This window comes from Molothrus ater, chromosome 14 (assembly GCF_012460135.2).
Source record: "Molothrus ater isolate BHLD 08-10-18 breed brown headed cowbird chromosome 14, BPBGC_Mater_1.1, whole genome shotgun sequence".
Classification (NCBI taxonomy): Eukaryota; Metazoa; Chordata; class Aves; order Passeriformes; family Icteridae; genus Molothrus; species Molothrus ater.
The window spans coordinates 19,687,092-19,701,884 of NC_050491.2; positions in this window are offsets into that span (position 1 = coordinate 19,687,092).

A 14,793-nucleotide genomic window follows, 5' to 3' on the forward strand; every position below is an offset into this window, starting at 1 on the left:
CTGGTTTTTCCAAGCAGAATTTCCTAAAGCAGAGCATGGAGGAAAACGGAGGAAAACTCCTTCTTTCCCCATATGGCCACTGCCATGGCCCCCAGTGTCCACAAGGCTCTGCAGCCCTCAGACACATCTGCACTCAACCACTCAGGTCTGCTTGTAATGTTTCTTCTTAACCAGCAACCCTCTAAAGATTTGCTGATTCAACAATGAAGTACTCAATATTTTGACATAGTTACTGTGCATTCCAACACACTTTGCCCTCTTATTGTCAATTCTTCAAAAATGAAGAGAAAGCAGTAGTCAATTTAGAGCATTTTAATTGCTACACCAGTTGACTTTCAAGCTCATTTGGCTCTGGTTTAAAACTTTAGAATTAAACCCTGGTCTATTCTCTCCCTGTCTCTTGCCAACCAAAACACTTATTTTAAATTCCCTCTTTTCCTGACGTATTACAAGTCTGAAAGCCTCCATGGCAGTTTAAGCCTTGGCATCTTTTCAGCAGCCCCTGATTTATGAGCTTAGGGTTTCTACATTCTAGCTGCTTTACACTGAGGCTTGAAAATGTAGCAAGAAAATAAAAAATAAATAAAAAAGAGAGCTGACTTCTAGCAGCGGATAGTAGTGCTCAGGACGTGCCGATTTAGTTCCCTTCTTACTTGTGAAACAAATGGTGTTTTATGCTTAACACAATCAGGCCATTCTCTATCTGTTGCTTTCTAACCTTCCCCACCTGTGTGAAACCCAGCCAGAGCTTAATGAACATACTTGGAGCTGTCTGGACTGAATTAGTCCCAGTAGGAGTTACCCTTCAGGTACTCCCCAGTCTCTCACGGCCGTGTAACTGCAAAGCAATACAAGAAACCTTTACACTGGGGCTAATTAAATAAAGGTTTGCCTCTGCTAAGTGCATTTTTCCCTTCAAAAGCAAGTAATGTCTCATGTGTTCAACTATTTTGGAAGCATTTGCAATTATCTTGAAAATTTGGGACGACAATTTTGGCATGAAAATGGGGGCAGAATGTGATTTTAAGCAACATTTGTCTTCCAGTTTTAAACCTTCTTCACTTCTACATATCAAATTATTACAATAATTACCTTGCAAATATAAGGCATTACCAAAATAATGTTTTTTCAAAATTCACATACAAATTTTTGTTCCTACTATTCATGCCTTAAATTTGCATTTTTCCCACTTAAAATTCTAGAAAAATTATCTTTTTGGCAGCAGATTCTTTGAATAAAAATTACAAGCTGGCTACTTTGACCATATTTCACATCCCAGACAGCAAATCCTAAAAATGTCATGAAGACATGCTAAAGTAATTTTCCTTCATGCTAATTATTAGTTGTAGAATATTGTTGTAGAGGAGTAATTCAGCAGCCTGAGATTGCTTCCAAAGTACCTATGGAGGGATCTCCAAGTGGGTTTATACACTGAAATTTCTGCTGCTGGCTTTCTTTCTTCTGACTGATGTATAAGACAACTCCATATGGTTTCCAACCTGAATAAGCACAAAAATTTCCATTAAATTAATTGGAGCATTGATATGAAGCAGGCATATTATGTTTTCCAGTCTAGCTTAGACCAGGAATGGGATCTTACTGGTCTGCAATCAAGTGGATGGCCAACCATGCTCAGGAACGTTCACAGAAAACCCCAAATTGCCCAAGTTCTCTAAGTGCAATCCCCTCACCATGAGCTTTAGCTGTGGATCCTTTCCATGGTGTTCAGCTGCACAGACTCCAATCCTCTCCACACTCCAAGGAGGATTCCAGCACACTGAAGAAGCCACTTCAGCTAATACGGGGATCCAGAGAGTTAAAATTCCCTGTTTATCATAAAGAAACAGAAAATGCTTCCTCCTGCACTTCACCATGAAACACCATCAGGAATGTTTGCTGAACTTTTATTCAGAAAGAGCCTTGCCAGTTCCTTGCCTTGAAGATAAAGAAACCAAACTTATGGCCATGACAGCAGCCAAGGTGTCTGCTCTGGGTGCAGAGAAGGGGGTGAAAACTGCATAACCACAGCCCAAAATATTCCTCCGAGTTTGGGAAAGCAGAGGATGAAGCAGGGCTACTCCACAGAGGATGCTGAATCAGATCAGAATATTTAAGAAACCTGCCAAGGCACAAGGGTGTTGGTTAAAGTAGGAAACGGGCAAACCAAGCATACAAGGCAGAGAGAGGCAAGCTGTCAGCTACGTGTCAGTAAAAACATCTCTGACTGTGAAGGAGAAGGCAAAAATTCCATTGAGCCCTGCACAGGCAGGTGTCCCTTGGGGGAGACATCCAGGGACAGCTCAGCATCACAGAAGGTGCTCACTAAAACAGAGCAGTGCTCAAACAAAGCAGAAATCACTCTTCCTCACCCTGCCATTTAGCTGAACTCCAGGGGAAGCCGGGCATCCCCACAAAGAACAGAGGGGGCACTGGGCTGGGCACAGGAGGAAGGGCAGATCAAACACAAGAGCTGGAGCAGCAGTCGAGAGGTTCCATGCAACATGGTGAAGCAGGTGAGTGTGCACCAGTCTGCTGAGCAATAAGGGACTTCTTGCACATCTCTGAGATGTGCAGGCCAAGTCTTTAGGGACCATTGCCCTGGGGGCTCTGCCCAGCTCCGATCCTGTGCCGGGCACTCACAGAGGCGAGGGGGGCAGCAGCCGAGGCCCCACAGCCACGCTGGGATGGGGAGGGCACCCCATGCCCATGATCCTGCAGTCCTGGGACGGCTGGGAACCCCAGTGCTCCCACAGGACAGACAGACAGACATCCTCTCTCCAGGCATCAAGGCACCCAGGGGAGGGATCTGTACCAGCTCTAAGCTAAGGCACAGAACTGGGAAGGAGACAGTCTTCTCCTTGGCCAGTCTGCCCAGCAATTCCAGTCCTTGGTCCTCCCTACCCAACCAAATCCCCAATCTCTACCTGCAGAATCAGCTCTCCTGATCAACCCTGGCCATGATGAGGAAATGCAGTTTTAGAGAAGTGCACTGGATGAGGGCAACACTCATTGGGCTGCAGAGCTCTTTGAGGAGCTGCTCCTTTTGGATTATAAATCAAGATAACTGTTGAAAGTTACCTTTCTTGCTTAAAAAAAATTACAAAGTGCCCCTTTACCAGTGAAAATGACATGCAGAGTTGAAGAACTCACTCTAGCTGAATCACTAAGTACAAAGGGGCATAGTGTAATTAAGTTCAGTGTCCTTGTGGGAGGGAATGCAACAAAACCTAGCACTGTGACATTAAGCTTTAGAAAGGGGATTTAAAAAAAAAAAAAAAGAAAAAAATAAAAAAGAGGAAGCCAGTCAAAAAGGCCCTGAAGTCAGAAGTGAGGAAATTAAAATCCTTCAACTCAGCATGGAGGCTACTTAAGCAACCATAATAGAGTCCCAGAAGGAATGCGCAGCTTTTCAAAGAAACACGGAAGGCAAGAAAAATAAAATTAGCATGGGAAAACAGCAAGGTTCAAGAGGTTATTTAAGCCAACCAGGTAGAATTCAAAAAGAAGTGAAAACCTATCTGAAGGGAAGGAACACAAGCCAAGGAAGGCTCTCCCCATCATGAAAACATAGCTCAAAATTGTGATGACTGAGAAATGGTCTGGGCTGAGGGCAGGGGTGGGTGCGTGTGGGTGTGTGTGAAGGAGAAAATAATTAGTGAAAGTAAAAATTAGTAACTGGAAAAATGGATTTCCAGGGTACTTCAATGGATAATAACAGCAAATAAGGGGATTGCAGAGAAAAATCAGTTACTTTTCATCAGCATGTAGGCCACTGTGGTACAAACTGCACAGCGTGGTGGAGTCTAGGACAAACAGAAGGGTTAAAAAATAAAGGAGTGGAAATGTAACTGAATTGGAACCCAAGAGATCCCTGGAGCAGCTGGAACAGGGAACTGCTCCCTAGGGTGGTGCAGCTAGGTGCTAATCACAAAATACGATTTTACAGTGAGCCCAGATGGAAAATGGAGAAATTCCTGCACCAAGACACTATTTCTATCTCTCACATGCTCCACCAAAAGCCTCTTGATGCCCTATGCAAACCAGAGTGAGCTGTGAAGATCTGGGGAGCCCTGCAATCCCTGGGAATGCCTGGAGACCCCAGCCAGGGCAGCACAAGGATCACCAGAGAGAGAGAACAGAGCCCAGCTCAGTGCCCTGGGGCTCCAGAGAGCCCAGCTCAGTGCCATGGAGCTCCAGCAGACCCAGCTCAGTGCCATGGAGCTCCAGAGAGCCCAGCTCAGTGCCATGGAGCTCCAGCAGACCCTGCTCAGTGCCCTGGGGCTGCAGAGAGCCCAGCTCAGTGCCCTGGGGCTCCAGAGAGCCCAGCTCAGTGCCATGGAGCTCCAGCAGACCCTGCTCAGTGCCATGGAGCTCCAGAGAGCCCAGCTCAGTGCCATGGAGCTCCAGAGAGCCCAGCTCAGTGCCATGGAGCTCCAGAGAGCCCAGCTCAGTGCCCTGGGGCTGCAGAGAGCCCAGCTCAGTGCCATGGGGCTCCAGCAGAGCCAGCTCAGTGCCATGGGGCTCCAGCAGACCCAGCTCAGTGCCCTGGGGCTGCAGAGAGCCCAGCTCAGTGCCCTGGGGCTGCAGCAGACCCAGCTCAGTGCCATGGAGCTCCAGAGAGCCCAGCTCAGTGCCATGGAGCTCCAGAGAGCCCAGCTCAGTGCCCTGGGGCTGCAGCAGACCCAGCTCAGTGCCCTGGGGCTCCAGAGAGCCCAGCTCAGTGCCATGGGGCTGCAGAGAGCCCAGCTCAGTGCCATGGGGCTCCAGAGAGCCCAGCTCAGTGCCCTGGGGCTCCAGCAGACCCAGCTCAGTGCCCTGGGGCTCCAGAGAGCCCAGCTCAGTGCCATGGGGCTGCAGCAGACCCTGCTCAGTGCCATGGAGCTCCAGCAGAGCCCTGTCCCAGCTGCACCCAACCTGTTCTGCAGCACTGAACACACTGCCTGAGCTCCAGTCATTTGTGTGGTCTTTTAAGTAATTATCCTTTGCATTATTCAACGGGAGCACACAGTATTTACTGGATTACTGGGTCTGTACTGCCTTAAAGACACAGCTCAGTGCTTGGAGCCAGCTGTTAGCAACAAGCAAATATTTCTCTCTTCTCCTCCCTTTTTAAGCTCCACAAGAAGTTTCTTTAAAAGAAAACAGAAATGGGGGTGCTACAATAAACATGCAATATATTTTATATCTTTTATGCAATATATTTGGTGAGTCAGTCACAAAACCAGAAATGGCCACAGCTCGTTAGAGTGCCTTATACAGACTCCAGCTGAAATAGGCAAATTATCTTTCCATAGGCAAAGCAAGGGCCACTTGGGGCGTGGGGGTGTTTGTGGTCAAATATTGATTTCTGCACATACTAAAGGACTCATGGTGTGCCCAGCTGCAGCACATGGCAAAATTCTGTGTGGTTTCTGCCATTCAAAAGGCACATGGCATCAAAGAAACAGAAAAGGAAGGGAGTGAGCGCCAAGTGGCCACTGCAGAGAGAGCCCCACGGTGAGGGAGAGGAGGGCAGCTCCCACTGCAGAGTCCTGGTGAGCAGCACAGGGGACACCCTCCAGCCAAGGATGCAGGAGAACCCTCGTGCTTGGTGGGACGAACCAGAGCAGCCAGAGGCATCAAGGCAGAGAATGAAGCAGGAATATAGAGAAAGTGGAAGAGAGATGGAAAACAGCCCCCTGCCCTGTTTTGGAATTGGATGCCCTGCAGCTGGAGAAGGTTCCCTCTGAGCTAACAGGACAGGACAGAGAGCTGGCCAGCTGGGATGGGGATAACTGCATGGGGGCTGCAGGTGGTTAACACACACATTCAAGCAGTTGCTGTTTCATGGCACAAATGGTGGCTTCTGATGAGAACCATTTCTGCCCTTGTACGTGTACGTGGACCCAAGGACAAGGAGCCACATGGCATCCATGGATAATGACAAAGCCTCAGCACAAGGCACAGAGACCAGCTGGTGTTGGGACAGCAAACCTGGCTGCCAGGTAACCCTCCAGACAGAGCTGCAGGTTTCCTGTCCAGTCCCAGGTAAAAGAGATCGGCCTGACTCGGACTTCATAAGCTGTGGTAGATCCAGGTTATGACACTAAAGGAGGGCAAAAATGACAAACAGTTTATTTGGGAGACAAGGCATGTCCTCCACCAGTGCATGCAACTTCGTGTCCCCTCGTGTCATCTTCCACTGATAAATAGTCAGACACTGGCACTGTCTGAATAAGGAACTGCTTGGGGTGGCATTTTCATATCAAAGCAAATGAGTTTAACAAGGACTTACCCAAAGAAAATCTGGAGCTCTGTGTGGCGGGAACAAGCTGTCTTTACAAACATTCCACTGCAGCACGTGCTGAGCACAAGAATGCAGCAGCTCAGGCAGAAGGTGCCTCCGGCCCGGCCCCAGATGTGCTCCACGAGAGTACAGATGCACGGGGCCGGTCATGCTCCTCCAAGGCTTTTCCTGGGCAATTCCAGTGGCAGAGTTTTGAGCTCTGGGAGGGTTTTTCTGCCAGCTTTTCCCACTAAGTCAGGTATTCCTCAGTGCCCTTCCCTGCCTGCAGTTCCAGCGCAGCCCCAACCCCAGGTATCACCCAGCAGCAGCAGAACCAAGGCTCAGGCTCACCCAGGCTGGTTAAGCTCACACCTCAGTGTCCTGTGCTTTTGACAGTGGGATTTCTGCTCTGCTGGCTAAACTTTACCCATGTTTACACCACATAAATGGGGATTCCAGCAGAACTAAAGGAAACTGCACTGGAATTATAGAACTGTCAGAGAGCAAAATTTAGTGCAAAGTTACATTAATCTTTTTATCAATGACATAACTTGCTATCAACTAATAAACTCACTCTGGCTATGCTTATCCAGAGCTAGGAGCAGGGAAAGGTTATTGCAAAGTATCACTGAAACTCTGCTTGTCCAGCCTTGGGTTGGCTGACTTCCACGAGGAATGCGTTTACTTAATTGAAAAGGTTTTGGTTAAAGTTTGCCAGCAAGAGATCACAGAGTTCTAGGCAACACATACTGTGAGTATGAACTCCATTCAACCTTTGAAATACCTCTGTGAAGGCAGGAAATTGAAATATTGTGCTATATTGGCAACTAAACAGTCATTTATCATCCATGCTAAGTTTGGAGCACAGTGAGTGGAATGATTTTTAAACTCTGAGGGTCCTGATTAACAATTACAAGGTGTGTTTATATAGATACAGATTATGTACTGAAATATAGTTTCAAGAAGAATATGAGAAAATCAACAGCTGTATCCACCCTCCTATTTGCCTAAGATCAAATTTGGCCTGTGCTCAGAGGCACAAACACTATATTAAAACACAACAGAGTTAAGACACCTACTGACAAAAGCAAGGAAATTCACAGTTAAGGGGGAAAACACGCCATATGTTCTGCAGTACCTAGGCACAACAGGGAGCATTCAGCTCATCATTAAAGAGGCACCCAGTTGTGCCTAGGTACTGCAGAACATATGGAACACTTCCCTGCTCATGTCTGAATTTCCTTACTATTGTCAGCTTATGGATCAAGCTTGACTTTTTACCTTTTTTTTTTTTTAAATACACGGTGCAGAGGACTATTTTTTGTTTTAAATATAGAGTTATGGGGATTTTTTAAAGTAGTTGTTTAGTTTGTGATATACCGTTTTAAATTTATAACTAACAGCCCCACAGACTGATAATTATTACAAATCTGATTATTATTACAATACATAAATTGCTGCAAGTCAGCTTTCAAGAAGCGTTCAGGATAACTGGAAACCATAACTTGTAAAAATGAAGCAGTGATTTGCTCAAGCAGTTTCTGGACAGACCTCTATAGAACATTACAAGAGGCAGGACTCATTGGCCTTCCTGTATCTGAAAAGCAGTGGTTTCATTTTATACTTCAGCCCTTCTCTCTAAGCTATCTCAAGGTTTTAACTGCTTAAGACAATGCAATCAATCTATTGCACTACAACGTTTATATTTTAATTAGCAGACTGTAAGGAGTCCCCAGCTGGAAATGCCAGGCTGTGCTTGGTAGTGTACATCTATTTATGAGATCCAAAGGGCTTATAGTCAAAGCTGCTAAGGAGCTAAAAGAGCAAAGATAATGGTTATTGTTCCCATTTCAGAGCTAAGCAAGGATGGACTGGGACAAGCTGAACTGTGCAACAACTCCCATCCAGCAGCCAGGATCCTGCTCGGGCGTGCTGCCTTTGAAAGTAAAGCAAAGAGAAACCCAAAGAAACAAACAAACCCAAACAAAACCAAAGAACCTCCAGCCACCCAACCCAGCCCGAAGGCAGAGGGACGGGCACGCAGGGCAGGGACAGGAGGGGACAGCTCGGGAGGGCGGCATTGCTCGAGCCACCTCTGCTGCCACCCGCGTGTCCCTTCCAGTCCCTCCTGGCCACGGAGGAACCGGGGAGACACAGGAAAGCGGTGTGCCCAGCATGCACAGAAATTAACTTTTCACTGAATGTTCTTTCAGTGAAATCAGAATTATTATTATCATAACAACAATTTTTAAAACGTTTTATGCTTCTGAAACGTATGAGTTTTCCATTTTCCCCACTTTGCTCAGAAAGAAACAAATTCTGCAGACTGGGTAGGCCACCTGTTTCCTGGCCTTATGGGGTGCTGAGCCATCACTGCTGCTTCTGCTGTTTTCACAATTTAAGGCAAAACAGTGACAAGAAAAAAATCCTGCACAGCCGAAGAGAAACCCCGCCATGCCCTGGGATGCACTGCTGGCCTGCTGGGACACCTCTGGCTCTCTCCCAGCCCTGGGTGGATGCTGAGGAGAGGAGGATGAGGAGTGGATCTGCCCTTCGGTGCCCTTCCCCTCTTCGCCCTGGGAAATCCCAGAGAAGTCTCTTGCAGAAGGGACATTTGTGGGTTTGTAAGGGGGTATTTGGGGGTTTGTCACCCTTCCCAGCCCCACACTGAGCCATGGGGCTCACCCCACTTGGCCAGAAGGGAGTGAGTGATAACCAAGGGAGAAAAGTCACCTCTGCCTGACAGAGCCATTGCCTGGGGCACAAACGAGGTCTCCAGGCTGGAGCTGTGTCATCATCCAGAGGAATGCGATGGAGAAAGATTTCCACAGGGACCTGCCCAGCCTCTTCCTCCTCAACAACAGCAGGCAAGGACACTGCAAGATGCTGGTTTCAGCAAGCCTGGGAGACTAAACCTGAGTGAAATTCACCCAACCTCCCCAGGTCTGCTTAAACCTGTGAGAGCTGTACTCAACTCAGTCCATGCAGAAAATGAAGGTAAGAATGAGATTTAAATCAAAACAATGAAACAACTCAGTCACAGTATTAAAACTCACTTAGGTTCCCTCTTTGATCCTTAAATCACCTTCCTCCCAGTGTGACAGACTATTGAAATGCTCTTATGATCTGAAAACAAAGCTAATTCATATTTGTAAAAGTCGTTTTAAGCAGTATCACAGGTTAAACAATAAAATATACATACATACACTAAGCTCAGTGAGTTACCTGACTGTGCTGACATTGTCAGGGCTAGGAGCATCCCTGGCAAGCTGAACCATTTCATGCATTTGCATAAAAGTTAGGGTGGAAGATTTGTGAGGAGAACACTTGCCATAAGCAGAAAGAGACAAAGCGAAGTGCAGAGAGCAGTGTTGTTACACTCAATTTTCAGTGCCAGCCTGCTCAGCTCTCCTGGGAAGCAATGCCTTTCCCTTTATTAAAGTCCTTGAGAGAATGGATACTCTACAATTCAGATTTTAATAGTCTGTGTTGACGTTGACTACTCAGTTATTAAGCTGTCTTCCAGAAGTTCACAGGAGCCCTCCCTGTGAAGAGCTGTGGAGCAAACCCAGCCCTGGTCCCCTTGAGACGTCCTCTGGAGCCTGGCCTGTCCCCAGGGAGCCCCTGCTCTGCCCAGGGGCACTGGGCAGGCACAAAGCCCTCTGCTGATGGGAGTTTGCCCGGATTCAGGAAGCAGCTCCAGCCTCTCCTCCTCAGCACGGGGCTGACACGGCCTCAGGGATGACCGGGGATACAGCAGAGAGCAGCAGGGGTGCTCCTCGCCCTTTACTCTGGCACTCACAGATAGAATTAGGTTCTAAAGAGCAAAGGAGGCTGACAGGACCCCTCACGAGAGCTCTACCTTCCTCTCAATCTTTAATCCTATTTTAGAAAGTAACAAAACCTCTCTGATGACCCCAAACCTTGGAGATGTTCCAATTGCTACCTTTTAAACTCCATTTAAAATGTCAATAAACCTTTCCTGAATGCCTGCCACGCCCATGTCAAGACCTACATCTGTCTCTGTGCCAGCATTGGTCCAGCTCTGTGCTTAGATCCCATCTCCCCACGAGGCAAAGAAACTCTGGAGCCTGGCCTGCAAACCCAGAGACATCCCAGCGAAAGGGAGCAGTCCCACAGTGACTCAGACCACTGTGGTCACTCAGCTGCAGAAGGCTCTGCAAAGCTGGGGATCGAGCCCACTGCCCTTCAAAGGTGCAGAGGTCTGGTGCCAGCGTGCCCAGGACAGAGGTGGGATCTGCACCCACCCTGCTCCTGGCCGCAGGAAAATCCTCCCGTGCCACCGGAGCTTCTGCTGGCCAGGGAGAGGGGGCAGCTGCTCCTGGCCTGTGCCAATTAGTCAGACAGGAGTTATATCGAGTAACAGGGCACAGAAACGTGACCTTTTCTCTGATGAGGTTTTCCAATTGCCGGTCATCTGGAAAGGGTGTGTGCAGGCAAGGGTCAGGAGTTTAGCACGGGCTACACCAGCAGCATGGCAAGGCAATAAACGATCGTGCAACAAGTGCAGATATTAGCTGTGTGCACATTTGAAATCCTGAAACAAATTCACCAAAGATTTAGGACTTCATTAAGGTCAAAAGGGTTATGCTGTAGTTGATAGGCACATTTGTTTTATTAATTGAGTCATAAGTTCTGGCAGCCTGAAAATAGATTGCAAAACATGGATCAGCTGCTTTTGATTGCCATGAGAGATCTGAAAGCCTGCCAGTAAGTCTGTTTGCAGCTCTTAAAAATTTTGGCTTAAAACCTGTTTTAAACTATTAACAATTACTTTTTTTTTTAAAGCATGCAAAGAGGGAGGGCAAGATAGAAAGAGAAGCACATGTTTCCTTTAGACTCAGAGCACAAGAGTTACTGATGGAAGCATCCTCCTCTCAAGGAGGCTGATTATTTTCCAGACAGCCCAAGCTCTCCCATTCCCTGGTGTCCCCAGCCTTAGTGTTTTAGCATCTCATGCAGCTCTCAGTGTGTTTTAGAATGAAGAACATTTGGTCAGCATCCTGCTAGAAAAGAAATGTGCAGCAAAAGGGGAAGATGTCCCGTCTGCATGCCTTGTTTTAAATCTGTAGAGCACACAGGACAGGAACACCAAAAGGAAGCAGTGTGAAGCACGCCAGGGCCTGCACTTGCTAAGATCTGCCCCAAACGTGTGTCAAAGTACCACCAACAAAATAGAGAACAGCTGTTTTCCTTGCACAGTCCCAAGCCCAAAGTGATCCTATCACAACTCTGAGAAGCTTTCAGCTATGCAGATAATGTTTCATACGTGAGTTTCTTAAGCTTCAAACCCAGTGAGTCTCTCCTATTACGCCAGCACAGCACTGGGATGATTTGTCAGCTGCTCTCCTAAAAGCTGACACAGCCAAAAGTGGCTGGAGGCCAGACAGAGCTGCTCAGTGTGCCCTGCCCTGAAGAGACTTCATTACAGGACATCCCAATGACATAAAAGGTTACAGATCTGGCACCTTCATTCGCCTTCCTTTGTACCTTGTGTTGAAGTCTGGAGGCAGGCTGAAGGACAAGGACTGGCACCAGCAGATCACTCTGGTAGTGAAGAGCGTTTGGGATTCCCAGCAAGCTCTCCAGGAACAGGCTCTGCCTGGCCTGCCCTGTGTACACAGGCCCCTTTTGGAAGTCATTTCAATGTTGGAATGTCATCTGAAAGTGGCTTTGCATTTTTAACAACTCCTGCCCAATTGCATGTATTTATTTCAAGCCTGCCCAATGTCTGCTATTTACAAATACTGCCATATATTTAAAACCAAGTCACTCCCAATTAGCTCAAGTGTTTAAGAAAATCATCATATATTCTGAATGATGAAAGATCACAGAAGGAGGTCTCCTAATGGATGGCAGGTGTGGGAATGAAAGCATCTAAAGACTGTGAGCCAAAATCTAAGAAGGCACAGAATATCATAATTCACTTTAAATTACACCTAGGTCACAAAGTTAAATAAGACCTTTGGCTCAGAAAATATTTTAAACTACCACCATTTTTAGAATAGAAAAACAAAAAAACAGCCCCCAAAATGCTGATTCTTTATAACAAGATATGCAAAGTCAGCTATATATGGACGATAAATATAAAATAAATAATAAATATAAAATTAATAAACATAAGATTGAAAACACAGATATTTTTGCCTCTGCTTTCAGGCAGCTATAAAGAGCCTTGATAAGCTCTAGTCATCCACAAAGATCTCCTCCTTCTGTTTTGTTAGAAAACACTGAAAACCAGCCAGGCTAACTCACATTTGAAAGTTTGCATCCACTACACATTGTAGTAACAAAACTACTTTTAGGATCTTCCAACACATACAATAACACAAAATAATCTTTGTCACAAAAATAGTAGAGTAAGATGAACAGATTAGCTGGATGAAGCTCTCCAACCTGGACTCTCATTTGACAGCCCAGGAATATTGCACAGACCAAGGTGATGCTGTTCAGTTACTGTGGTGAATGCTGGCACTGAGCTGTACCACAGCAAGATTTCTTTTCTTCCAAAACTCCCAAGTCGAGTGATTAAGCAGTAAATTTTCTGTTTGTAAATGTTCTTACAGTTACTGTGAAAGCGGGGAAAATTAAAACTTGAAGATGCTCGAACAGTTAGAAACAATTACCAGATGAGGTCCGAGGGCAGAGACAGGGGAAAGGATCAGTCCCTCCAGAGGCAGGACAGGGAGCAGGGAGCAGAGGACGGGCAGCCCTGGGCGCTGAGCACTGGCAGCAGGGCAGGGAACTCTGGCCCTCTGGCAGCCCCCTCCATCCACCCACCGCCTCTGGCAGTGCACACACGGCCTCCAGGCACACAACTGACCCCTAACTGAGTTCCATGACATGACTGAAGCTCGTGCCAACGTTCTGTGCCCCCTGCCCATACCCAGGCACAGACTTTGCATGTGCAAAGGGAGGAGCCACATACATGCTTTTTATTTCCTAAGAGCTGCACCACAAATTCCACAATGCACTCATTTCATACAATCTCAGGGTATTTGTCAAATGAGATAATACTATGCAGAGCCAGAAATGGTATGAAAACCACAGGTAGAAAGAGATATAATTCACATTTCTAGTAGTGGATCAGTTGCACTGGAATATGTTTTTCATCAGAACTTGGTACCAAAGCGACTGTGGCAGCTGATCACACAGAGATAGTGCTGTGTTTTAGTATCCTTTTGAGAAAAAACACCATTTCAAAGGGAGTTCTCTTTCTCCTTAGGACAAAAATCAAAGCAGCCCCAGCCCTTACCCAAGCTCCCCACGGTCACCTCCAGGGCTCCGACATCCGAGCTCCTGCAGGACACAGCCCTCACCTTGCTGCCTGCTCTGCTGAGCTGGCTTTGGGCAAGGCAGGATTAGGGCAAGGCAGAAGCTGCACCTTCTTGTGTGCAGCCAGAGCAGAGCCTGAGCAGCTCCTGAGCACCCCTGACACCCCTCACTCACCGAGCAGCGCCAGGGGTGATCCCAAAGGGAGCGGGGGCTTCTCCACCTGGGGCTTACACAAACTTTAGTGACCTCCCACTCCTCAAAAAGGAGCCTAGAGGCACATTAAGCCACACGCAGTATAGCTTGTTTGCATTGATTTGCATTCCTTCAGTCATTCCCTGCAACTATCTAAGTAATTTTAAAAAGAGAAAGACAGAACAAAACCTGTGTTGTATGTTAGATTCTGCCCTCTGATTCTGGAAGCACTTCTCACCACAGCAGTTAAAAGCAATAATGTGAAAAGTCTGTCACTTCTATTTTCACAACATGATTAGAAATCTCTGAAGTTTTGGATATTTTTTTCCCAACCAAAATGCTTATGTACTGATCAGAGGAGGTCCAAGTTATGCTGTGAGAAGCCATGGTGTATGCTCCAGGCCTAACTGAAGAGGTGAGGGATGCAACCAGCAGGTGAAACCCCAGAGTTGTTCACCTCTAGGATTATCTTCAGCCTGGCATATTGATTTCTCTGTTTCAAAATAATTTAAAAGCTGTAAGTACAATTTTCAACAGACAAATATAAAACATAACTGTTTCATTTTTGTTTAATATTAGACTATCTTGTCTGTCTTTTGAATATTTGTTTCTCTCTTTAAAAATGGTGTTTTGCAGTTGTGATGGTTGTAAAGACTATTTGTAAATAAGAATGGATTGGCGGCAGATCACAAGCACCTCTGCTGCCGTTCATTGCTGTCCTCAAGCAGAGTCACCGGATCTTTCCATGCCACATCTGCTGAAGAAATGCTCCCAGGGGGAGCACAGCAGTAGATTAGAGTCACACCAGCCTTGATTTGCAAATTCTAGTGTAAATCAGAGCCACATGAGGGCATGTTAAAAGCTCCATTTCCTTCTAGGGGAAAAAAAATTAAAATAGTAGAGTGGCTGGTCAGAACATCCACAGTAATGTTTTCAAGTCAAATAAAAAAAAACACATTAGAAATAAAAGTGCTCAGAGTTCCTAATCTGTATCTTGTAATAAGCTGAGAGGAGCATTAAGCATTGCCCTGAGAAATACT